Raw genomic sequence first — 12,099 nt, 5'->3', positions numbered from 1 at the left:
CTAAATAAGGCTGCTTGTGTTTTTCTGACAGTAATTCTGCATGCCTTTTTTGAAATATGTAGAACCTGACGCTATACCTACCTCTAACCCAGAATCTAGAAAGCTGAAGTTAATATGTTGAACTAGTATTGGAGAAAATTGTTGTCTAGAAAACCTGGCATTGAATCAGACTCTGCTTATCCAAGTATTCCATTTACCTCTTGATAACAAAAGTGCAGCAAACTGCTAGAAATATATGCCACTGACATGTTAACACCGTGTATGACCTTACAGAGCCATTATGGATCAGAATAAGTGGGTAATACTATAATAAGGAATATATAATTTTTTTTTAAGTTGCTTTTAGCATAGTGGAAATAAGAGTCATTGAATATTACGGTGATGGTTCTTTTTCTCTAATGAATTAAAAGTAAATGCTCAAAGACAGCTTTTGAGTATATATGTTTCATTCAGGTCAGCTATCAGTTTGGTAGATGATATTAATCACAGATTATGATGTATTTGTTATGAGAAAGTTCAAGTAAAGACATCCCAACTTTACTGTGTTTAGACGAGTGTAGGCCCTCATCATCCCCAAGCAATGTTAGAAAGGCCTGTGTCTTAACCATACTCCTGCGAGACACTGAGCAGACCCGGGGCTGGATGGCAGCTTTGCATTTGTTCTGTCATCCTGGTGCCTGAGAGAACATCGGGTTGCACGGAATTACTCCATTCAAGAGCGCACTTGACGTGCTGTGCACAGCACACTTTCATTCTCAAGAGATTTTTCTATGTTGCTGTATTTGCATAGGACTCAACTACACCAAATTCTGAAGTTTGGTCTAAGAAGACTGGTAAATATTTGCATGGTACTTTTTTTTTTTTTTTTTCCTAAAGTGTGATTTTAATGGCTACACAATATTGTTCCCAAATGCAATTTTTAGTGAAAATGCAAGAAATCCCATATATAGTATGGTACCAGTTTGGTTAAAGAAAATTGGAGGAAAGCAAAGTTTGAAAGATAACAATTTAAAAACCAAAGTAGCTATGCTTTTGCCTAGTCATAAAAGTAATGCTCAGTAAACAGAAGAGAATTAAGAAAATGTGAACCAAAAATCAAGAGTTAAGCAAAGTTAACCTTTCCTACATCCTACCCATCCAGTCAGGGTGGACATCTCTACTGGAAACCTCCAAATGAATGCAGTATTTCCCCCTCAAATTTGCTTCTATCGGAGAGCTACAGGTACGTTTTCCTACTACCCTTCTTGTTATCAAATTCATAGTCCCTTTTGGCAACCGAAAACATAAAGAAGACTTTGTTCTCTACTTTAAAGGCCTTCTGTGGCTCCCTATTTCCTGAAGAATCAGGACAAAGTGTAGGCCCTCTCCCTCACTTCCCACTGCAATATCGGCTACATAAAATGACTTGTACCTTCCAGAATGTACTTCTAGCTACTTACCTACTCAGTTCTTCAGTCTGGATTATACTCTTCCTCAGACCTTCCCAAGTTAACTGCCCTCCTAGCTAATTTGCTCAGATTTAGAGACCGAGGCTCAGACTCAGTGATTGCATGCCCCCGTAGCATCACAGGTACTATCGTTTCACTGAATTTACTATGTTGTAATCATCTATCTCCCCGATCAACCAAGGGCCAAGAGTACTGTTTTAGGCCCAGTGGTTTTCCTAAACATCACAGTGCTAGACACAAAGTATTTGCTCAAAACATTTTTGTTAAATTTGTAAAATGACGGGGTGGACTAATATCACTAGTTGTTAAGTGGGGGCACCGAGGAAACATCAAAGACTGAGGGGCGCCAGGGCAGTGCCTCTTGTTTGTGTTCACTGAGCGTGCAAGCAAGAATTTAAAGTTTTTGTGCTACCAAAAAAAAAAAAATTTAGAAAAACACTGGCTAGATGGTCTCTTTCAGTTTATGAATATAATTCAAGGTAGAACTATACAGTATTATAAATATCTAGCAATGCAATATGATGACCAAACGCAGATCGGTCTTCATGACACAAGGGGATGAAGCTGTAAGCGCCACAGTACCACCCTGGCCTGAGGACACATCTCTAACCAAAACAGCTCTGCCGCAACTACAGCTCACAGGCTTAGTCACAGGGTTGACCAAAGGGAAGACAGGGAAAGAGGACTCCCATGTTTTTTCTTTTAACTAAAAACATCAATGCCTTTGGAATCCCACCCAGGGAGTCCTTTGCTCCCTCCCTCTATGCCCCCTCCCCCCCATCCTGCTACAAAGGCACTCATTGCAGTCTCTTGTCTACTAGTCTCAGTGGTAATTTAGAAAAAAGACAAGGTAGATGAGAAGCAAGTTTAAGTTCGATCTTGCCAAAGACAAACTGCAATGTAATAAAAGTATAATGAAAACGGTCCGGCCTGCTGTACTTGCCTGGGAAGAAATGCCTTACTTGTGGGAGAAGACCCTTGCCCTTCCAACCGTGCTACAAGAGAAAAGCAAGATAAGAGGAATCAATCACCTTTCTCATGTGAGAAATGCAAGAGCAATGTGTCAGTAGTACAACAGTTTAAGCCTTGCAGGGGGCCTGCCTCTATCTAGTGAGTTTCTGGACTTCCCTGAGCCTAATTTTCCTCATTTGTAGAAAGGGGCTAACAGTATCTACACAGGTGAGAAATAAGATAAAGGCCACCACTCCATGACATACTACACACTCTTCCCTCCCTCCCTCTACTTTGCAGTGGTAGAAGGACAGTACCTTTTTAGGTGGTATATAATTTTCTTAATTAAAGTTAACAATCTGAATAAACTTTTGTTAATTAAATTGATAGTCTTAAATCTGAAAAAATATTTATGAGCTTTCCCACAGTTTATCAGTAACAAAATATTTAGGAACGGCCTCAATGTAATACCAAAGTTCAGCTATCATGCCAGGAGTCACAGATCACATTAATATTGTCACATGCCCAACTTGTAATTAATTTAGAATCTGGACTTGTGGTTTGGAAGTTACCCTAAAATTATTTGCATAACTTAGTTCTATCTATAGATGAGATGTCAGAGATGGAACTATGGGCTTAAATTAAATTGAAAACACCTCATTACTGACCAACTTCACTGTAGAACAGTAAGAACACGGCACATAAGTTTAACCAGGAGCAAAATGGAAAACGCTACATTGCAGCAATAACTTCAGTGCACTTGCCATTGGGCTTCACAGATCTGTGTCCATTGTTTTAATCTTATTTCAACTTCCATGGATCATCTCAGAACCCAACCTACTAGTATTAAGCGAAACTAGTGATTAGAATGGCTAAATATGTTGCAAATGTACTGTTCAAAGATTTTCCTCACATGACTGAGCTTCTTTTAAAGCAAATGAAAACTTCATTCTAAATGAAAAGAACACTGGACTCCTATCTCTAACATATTCTTGAGCAGTCAGAATTTAGGTCAAATTGGAATGAACTGTGTCGGCTTGGCTAGTCCATGAGCCCCGTTGTTTGGTTAAACACTAGATGTCGCTGTGAAGGTATCTATGATTAACATTTACAGTCTGTTGACTTTAAATTAAACAGATGACCCACCATATTGTGGGTAGGTCTCAGCCAATCAGTTGAAGACCTTAAGAGCAAAGACTGAGGTTTCCCCAAAAGAAACAGTTTTGCCCCAAGACTGCCACATAGAAATGCTACCTGAGTTTTCAGCTGGCTGACATGCCCTGTGGATTTCAAGACTGCCACATCAACTCTACCTGAATTTCCAGCTTGCCAGCCCTACAGATTTCAGACTTGTCAGCCTTCACAATTATATAAGTCAATTCCTTAAAATATCCCTTCATTATCTATCTATCTATCTATCTATCTATCTATCTATCTATCTATCTATTCAAAGATTTATCTAATCTCCGATTGGCCTCTGCCTCTGGAGAACCCTAATACACTATTTCCTAATTATTAGTACATATGAGATTTTTAAAGTTTTACTTCAGTTTCATAATTAAATGGCAAATCCTCTCTTTATTTATTCAGTACTTAATACTTGATCTGATATGGCCAGTTGAGCTTCAGTTTCTAAATTCTGAAAGACATTTCTGCCACAAAATGTAATAATTTTACCAACATGTCTCCCATTGTTTCAGATACAATCTGAGATAACTTTTGATCTAATTTCTGAAATAAAATTCCATCAAAGGTCACAAGACTGCTCAAGAGGAAAGATGAACACAATCCTGCTTTCAATGATACCAAAGTCAGTGTGAAATTTAGAAGAGCATAATTTAGTGATTTTATTCAGAAACCCTTAAATTGACCCCAAAATTGATTTTTAAATATATTTTTTAATTATAAACTTAACAGAAATAGCATGAAATCATTCATATAGCTGTATTTACAGAAATATTACAACGCTTCAGTTTCAGAATCTGCAGACAAATTGCCTGGGTTTAAATCCTAGCTGTGTGACTTTAGGCAAGAGGTTCAACCTCTCCATCTCCCTGTTCTCGAATCTTTAAGAGAAAATAACAGTACCCAAATTCATTGGGTTGTTTTGGGGATCAAATGAGTTCATCTGTGCAAAGCACTTGGAACAGTGCCTGGCACACAGTAAACACTGTTAACATTATCATCTTTCCCTCTCCTCTTTTTTTTTTAAATTATAAATGGCATCCAACTGTTATTTTATTTTGCAAACTTGTTTTACCTTTTCGTGTATTTTGGAAATAGTCCCATAATATTATAGATAAATCTACCTTTTTTTTTTTTTAACTACTTCAAGCCTCATTTTCCATATAATGATTTCAAACAGCTCCTCAGTACTTAGAATATCTATGTTTACAGACATAGTTTACCCTTTTTTTTATGTGAGTCACTGAACTAAAGTATGGAGGGAAAAGTGGTAATCTAAAAAGCAGGGAAATATTTGTGCAGATGTCTGCACTGGGTATCAGATGGGGAAGGAAATAAGATCCTTCTTCCTGTAACTGGAGTTGCTGCCTCACCGGCTTGAATGAAGCTGCATGTGTGTTTAAAGGAAGGCAAAGGGAGGCAAATGATTGGCCCGTCTGAGAGTGATGTTTAATGCTGTGGATCTGCTTCTTTTTGAAGTTCCCTTTCCAGTGCATGTTCTCCTTTAGACTCAAAAAGAATAAGAATGCCGCCCCCTCATCTTGTGCTGTTGGTGTCCATCCCGAGGTGAAAGGACCATCAGAGAGGGGCAGAGGGAGAGCGGGGGAGGGTTCTTATATGATCTTCCCAGCCTTGCCCCCAAGCTGCTCCTTAAGTGCAGACCTTGCAGACACAGTACTTGATACAGGGCCTGGGAAGAAGCAGGCATCCGGCAGATGTTTGCTGATTCAATAAATGAATGGATTAAACTTTTATTTGCCACAGCAGGATAAAGTTTATTTCACATTTTTAAAAGTTTGGGGGAAGAGGTTCTGTATTATTGGCATCTGTTTGTTTGTCTCTGTCCCCTCTCTCTCTTATAGATCTTCACCCTGTTGCAGGAGCTCTTAAGAGTGGAAATCGAATCTTATCCTTGTGTCTCCAGCTCTAGGACGGTATCTGCCTCTAAGTATGAATGAATGAATGAATGAATGAATGAATGAATGATGAATTTAGCCAAATTAGGTCTGTCCTAAAGCAACGCTTATTTCTTAGGTTAGCTCCAGAAACACAGCCCTTGAGGCTGCTCTGAAAGGCGTATAACCTGTGTTGGGGATCACTCCAGCTCCCACCAGGGCAAGCCCACCTTTATGAGGCTGGGTTGGAACTAGTCAGCTTGTGAAATTTTAGGAATCGGAGGCCAAGGAAGATGCACCTGAGGCACTTGGGCATTTTGCAATCCACCAAGCTAGGAGGTACTCATTATTAACCAGATGGTTTTTGAGCTGATGCAATTGTGTCCCAGAGGTTATAAGAGAAAGGCTGCTGGCAATCGTATCTGAAAGAGCCAATGCCTTTTTGTTTGTGTGGGAAAGGTTTTCACAACAATCTGCCTTCTCGAGAAGTGTACACACAGCTGGCCTGACCAGGCTGGCCCCAGTGAGAGACAGCGTGAGCGATGGTCAGGTGGAAGAGATGGTTTGCACTCTGAGAGAATAACATCAGTCAGCATACTCACCAGGGCGCTTAGCAGATAACGAGCATATGCTGTGCCTTACGAGAAAGAACAGAAATTTAAATCCTGGTGAGAATTCTCGAGTGGATCCCAAAGCTAAAACGAATGGTGCATTTCTTAATCCAAATGTAGCTAGTAAAGGATCAGGATGGAACATTCCAGTGGGCCCAGTAAGGATGCTGAACTTTTCATTTTCACAAGTGGTATAAGGTAAATGTGTCAGTTCAGAGTCAGAATGAAAGTTAAAAAGTGTACTTACTATCAAGCGATTGTTTCCGCTGTTTATGACACCTTGCCGTGCTCACGTGCGTTTAACTAAGTTGGCAGAAAGGAAGTCAGCATCAGATTAGGGAGCCCAAATCCATCACCCCCACCGGCTCTGAGTTCCCAGAGGATCCCGGGGATGATAGGGCTGATCTGTTGGAGCAGAGAGCGAGGCCACTCCAGGAGAGGAAAGGAGACAGACGTGCCTTTCACATCATTCTCTGCCTTCGTTCCTGGGAGCATAGATTCTTACTTTCCCAGGGAGATCGAAAACAAACTATGCAAACTCCAAACTCTTGGGCATTGATTCTTCAGAGCTTACAAATTCCAACTCTAACCTGCACCATTTCGTTGTGCATGAGGCATTTAAGACAAGGGCATTCAAAATATACCTGCAAACTGGCTTCATTTCTGAACACTAACCCTGCAGTCAGGACTTCCCTTGCAGGTTACTTCAGCCGAGGCCTTATCTTGCTGAAACAAATCATGTACCCTGAACTCCTTGTAAAGAAGGGATAGTGTCACAAAAGTCTTACCCATTTAAGACTTAAATTATGGCCCTAAGCTATTCAAAAGTCATTCCCTTCATATGTCTCCTCATACTAAGCAAGATCTAAGTTTTAGGGCTCTAAAACTGGGTTTCTTACCTGGGCATTCACCAGCATGTTGAAGCAGCCAAGAAATAACTCACTGGAACGAGTCAGGCAGACACCCTCTCTGGAAGCTCAGTCCTTTTGCAGTAATATGCCTCACAAGGACATGAAAACTTTGTTCAACATGGCCCCTCTGCAACCTTATGGAGCAGGTATATATTCAAACCACGTACTTGAGAATACAAGAGCTAGAACTTCTTCCCTTTCCTTGTAACCCAACTCAATCTCTATCTTTGCCTTGCATTTACCTTTGTGAGATGTAAAATGGCCCCAGATCCTTTGTAGCTCCTCACATCAAGATGTGAAATCTATTTCCTCACCTCTTGAATCTGGACTGGCTCTGTGACTCGCTTTGACCAAAAGAATGTACTTAGAAGTGCCATGTGACTGCTGAGCCCAAACTCAAGAGACCTCACAGCTTCTGTTCTAATTCTCTTGCGAAGTTTCCACCACGGTGTGAGGAAGACTGGGATGACAAGCTTGTGGAGAGAGAGGCCCAGCCATTCCACCTGAGGCACCAGACAACTGAGTCAGGCCATCTTGGATGGTCTGGCCCCAGGCAATCCCCGGATAGCTGCAGCTGCATGAGTGATCCCACACAAGAATCCTGGAGAGCCACTCCAGCGAAGCTGTGCCAATTGCCAACCCATAAAAACTGAGCAAATGAAAGATGGTCATACAATATGGCACTGTAATCAAGGGACGTATGGAAACCCCGTTAGGGTACGATGTTGGAAACAGTACTTCAAAAGGAGACCAGAATCAGGGTTCTAGTTCCATCTCTGCGCTTCGAAGCAGTGCCCCTTAACAAATATCTTACCTCTCTAGGGCTCAGTTTACTTATTTTCATTGATCTATAAAATGAAGCGTATACCTCTGCCCTGCGTGGATATACTGAGGCCCAAGTGACATAAAGTGTGTGGCAGTCCGTGGTATACAGTGAGGCACACGGACTGGTGGCTATTATCATCTACGTGACTATTGGTCATCCCGCTCACCAGACCTGTGAAACCTATTATTTGGTGAGGTCCTTGACAACTAGTAAGTAGGATTTTCTGGTCATAAACGTTCAGATATACTCCAAGGGCCATCAATAAGGGTTTGTCTAGTTTGAACTGACAGCATTTTAGCCCCTCACCTCTCACGTGAACAACCAAGAGGAAGCCACGCTCTGTAGTAGACTGCTTCAGCCCGCCTATTTCACACAGGCAAACGTGAGGACCCTACAAGACACGTGCAAGCCGGGGAGAGATGAAACTCAACAGGCATCTGGGGAAACTCTTTATCTCCTGAACCTGAAAGGAAACGTGCTATTGCGCATTCATTTATAAGATTGCCTTTGGCTGATGAAATAGCAAGGGCTAGTCACAACAGGAGGCCTTTTTAGAAAGACAAAACAAGCCAAAACAACAAAAGCCCTCCCCATTAGCTATTGGTTTCCTTTAGAAGAAACTGCCAGGCCTCTGGCAGCAAGTTGCTTTCCGCCTTCCTGACAAGATTCACATGCGATACACAGAAGGTAGAGAGAAATCTCCTCATCTCTGCATGTTAATTAAGGAGGACAGATGGCCCTGTGATTATTCAACCATATGTAGGTCAAAACTAAATGAATTAATAAGCAACTTAATTCTCAGCTGCCTCCAAGAGCTTATGGGGCATCTATGAACAAACAATTGTCATAGTATCCTGGGAAACAGGAGCTGGGAGCTGGGAGCGAGATTAGAGTTCCCTCATTGCACGCTAAGATGAACAGTCCGTCCACCACACATCGTCTTCTACACTGTATTTGGGATATTAAAATGAGTCAAAAGTTATAAAACTTAGTTTCCTGTGCAAAAATTGGATAACTGCAACCCAAAGGGCCTTTCTCTCTCTCTCTCTCTCTTTTTTTTTTTTTTGAAGTTAAGCTTTCCTCAATTGATCATGTTAGGACTGAAAAGCAAAGGTAGTAGAGCCTGCAGCCATAAAGAAATGTAACCAGACAGGTAACGCATGCTAGGAGCAAAGCAGGCGTGGGAGAACAAGTTTCAAAAGGGCTCCGAGGAGCAGAGCTTTATGCGGACCTGAAAAGGCCACAATGGTGGGGGTGGCAGGAGGATGAGGAAAACTGTGTGCAAGAGGCAGGAGGGATGGTACTCAAGCCAGTGTGACTAGATGACACTGCGAAATTAGGAGAGCTCACTTGCACAGGTGATTAGCAGCAAACAGCCCGGGATGGCAGCAATACTGGGTCCTCACAGGAGAAACCAGTCTGTCCTCTTCCCAACGTTCCTGCCCGAGTCCACAGGATAGAAACTAAAAAACCCCCAAGAACTGATACTGTGCTGGGAGAGTAGTTCGCTCCCTCTCTGCTCTCCACTCTTCCCCACGTGCGAGGGACTGGCATGACCACTAACATTCATCTCCTGGCTCAGTAGGTCCACGCTGTAATCAGAGGTATTAGGTACAGAACTGTCACACTTAATGTCTTGAATTCTCTTAGAGATTTGAAGAACTGAGCTGCCCTCCCCAGTGCCTCTCTCCCTTCCTCTCCTCTCCCTGGCCGAACTCCCTGTACACCTGGCCGGTTTTCCCTCTTCGTCTCTTCTTCCTGTTCTAGATGGTGAGCCCTTGTCTCTGAGGAGAAGCCTGCACTGACTGGTCCAGCTGTCTCCAGATGGGCATATTTAATTTTCTGAGCAAAGGAGTGACTATTAAACCCAGTTGTCAGACCCAGCATTACTGGGTGTAATGCAAACTCTGCTCCCCTTCTGTCTGACTACTGGGCATGCATATGAGCTGGTTTCAGAGCACTGAAGGGGAAGAAAGGAGCAAAATTTCTTATTTCCTCCTTAAAATCCCAACATTAAGCTGCTATATGGTCTTTATAGCAAAACCAAAGAGATTTTAAGGCGAGTCACTAGTAATACATCTTAATTTGTCAGCCTTGTGAAGCTTAGAAACTTTAAAAAGTCTTTTTTGAAAATATACATATAGCACTAAATTCAAAAGGAATAGGGTAACAAGTCTTCCTTCTACCCAACCCTCTAGTTACCCAGATTTCCTCAAGGGCAACATTATCACTTTGTCATTTTTTCCTTCTAGGGCTATTTTATTTGTGTAGAAGCAGATATGTGTATTTTTTTTTAATCAAAAGGTGAAATTCTAGAAACAATGCTGTATGCCTTGCTTTTTTTATTTAACATATCTTGGAGATTATTCCTTACAGTATTCCTTAAAGAATATCCCATACTTCATGGAATCCTATTTTATGGCCATATTGTAACAGTCAGCCTCTTATGGATGGACATTCTAGTTGTTTCTTTCTAACCTTACACTATTAAAAAATGTTTTCATGACTATACTAGTATGTACATCTTTGCACATGTGTACAAAGGTTACTATGTGTCAGGTAAATTCCTGCAAGTGGAATTGCTAGGTAGAATGGTAAACACACTTGAAATTTTGAAAGCTATTGCTAAGTTTTCGATTATAAAGCTTTTGGATCAATTTATACTCCCAAAAACTTTGGCAAACTTTTTTTCAAAATATTGTTCTCCTGTGACTCTCTCCAATTCCTTCCTAAACACAAGAACTCCAGTGGAAAATCTGAGTTTAAGGTAGCTAATGAAGTAATAAAAAGGTCAGGCGACATCAGGTACTGTTTTAACCACATTTGTCCTGTTTACCGGGCATGAATTTATCAATTTCACAGCCCTCCAGAGCTTCTGTTCCAGGCATGACCACTAACATTCATCTCCTGGCTCAGTAGGTCCACGCTGTAATCAGAGGTATTAGGTACAGAACTGTCACACTTAATGTCTTGAATTCTCTTAGAGATTTGAAAGAATTATAAAGGAAACAAACACAGCTGGCCGTTGACCTAGTAACTCTCTGGTATCACTTTGGAGCTCCTTAAAATAGAACACGAGGGAGGAGATTCATAAAGTACATGCTATTTATGGTACATATAAAATAATTACTCCGACTTAAAAGCAATCTTGAGTAACTTTAAAGTTTGAGCACTATTTTAATTGCATGGTCGACTAGAACCAATGTAAGTTAAAGCAAATTTATGCTTCCCTCTCATTTTCCCTTTACGAAGAGCCCTGGCATCCTTCCTAGTGTTCTCCCAAATGAAATCCCTTCCCATACCATCACACCATGTAACAAAGCTTCTTCCTTTGGTTCATGCCACATGTTCTAAAATTAATTATCCCTTTTCTCCCAAGTAAAGTTAGTTCCTCTCTTTACCTAATTTTTCTTTCACTCTCAAAAAATAAGGGTCTTGATGAATTCATTTTCACCTGAGTGGCTTTTCCCCCTCCTATTAGTACTTGAGATTTTTAACAGCAAAAACAGGTTAGTGCTAGATAGTAAATAATTTATATGTGTTTTCTTTTAAATACTGGAGTAGAATAAGGGCAGGTCAACCTAACGCACCCAGCGATAGAGCCGAAACAGAATTCGGATGCAAAGCTACTTATCTCCAAAGTCTGCACTTTCTCTCCTCCCATCAGTCTTCAAATATTTTTGCTTGAACACCCTCTAAAATAATTTCCATAAAATTATGTAACCGTCACATTTGAAGTTGATATTTAAAATTTTTCATTTTTTTGGTTGCAAAGACCATAATTTCCAGCATGTTATAAACACTGACATTATATATAAAATTATAAACATCATTTTTAAGTGAATCCAGTAAACTTCAAATATAACATTTAAAGCCATTTTTAAAAATGTCTGAGAAAGCTCTTCTTTAACATTTAGAAAACTTACACCTTTCCCTTTTCTCCTTGAACTTCTATTTCCATTCCATTTTCTCCAGGTTTTTATCCTAATACATTTTAATGTTTGAAAGTCTTATTGATCACCAGATATCTGCAACAAAAATAAGTATATTATTTAAAATTTTATTTCTATTACTCTGACCATATGTGGTTCTAGTAAATAAATGTTTTTTTCTTCTGGATTATTACAATTATTAATACATAATAGATCAAGACAACATATATGTGTGTACATTTTTATAATTATTAAATATGGGTAGTAAATTTTTTATTAATTAAAGGAATGCTAGCTACTGTAACAGATAAACTCCAAATTCTTGATGGCTTAATACAAT

This window comes from Pteropus medius, unplaced genomic scaffold (assembly GCF_902729225.1).
Source record: "Pteropus medius unplaced genomic scaffold, Ma_sr-lr_union100, whole genome shotgun sequence".
NCBI lineage: Eukaryota > Metazoa > Chordata > Mammalia > Chiroptera > Pteropodidae > Pteropus > Pteropus medius.
This window is presented reverse-complemented; position numbering follows the sequence as displayed.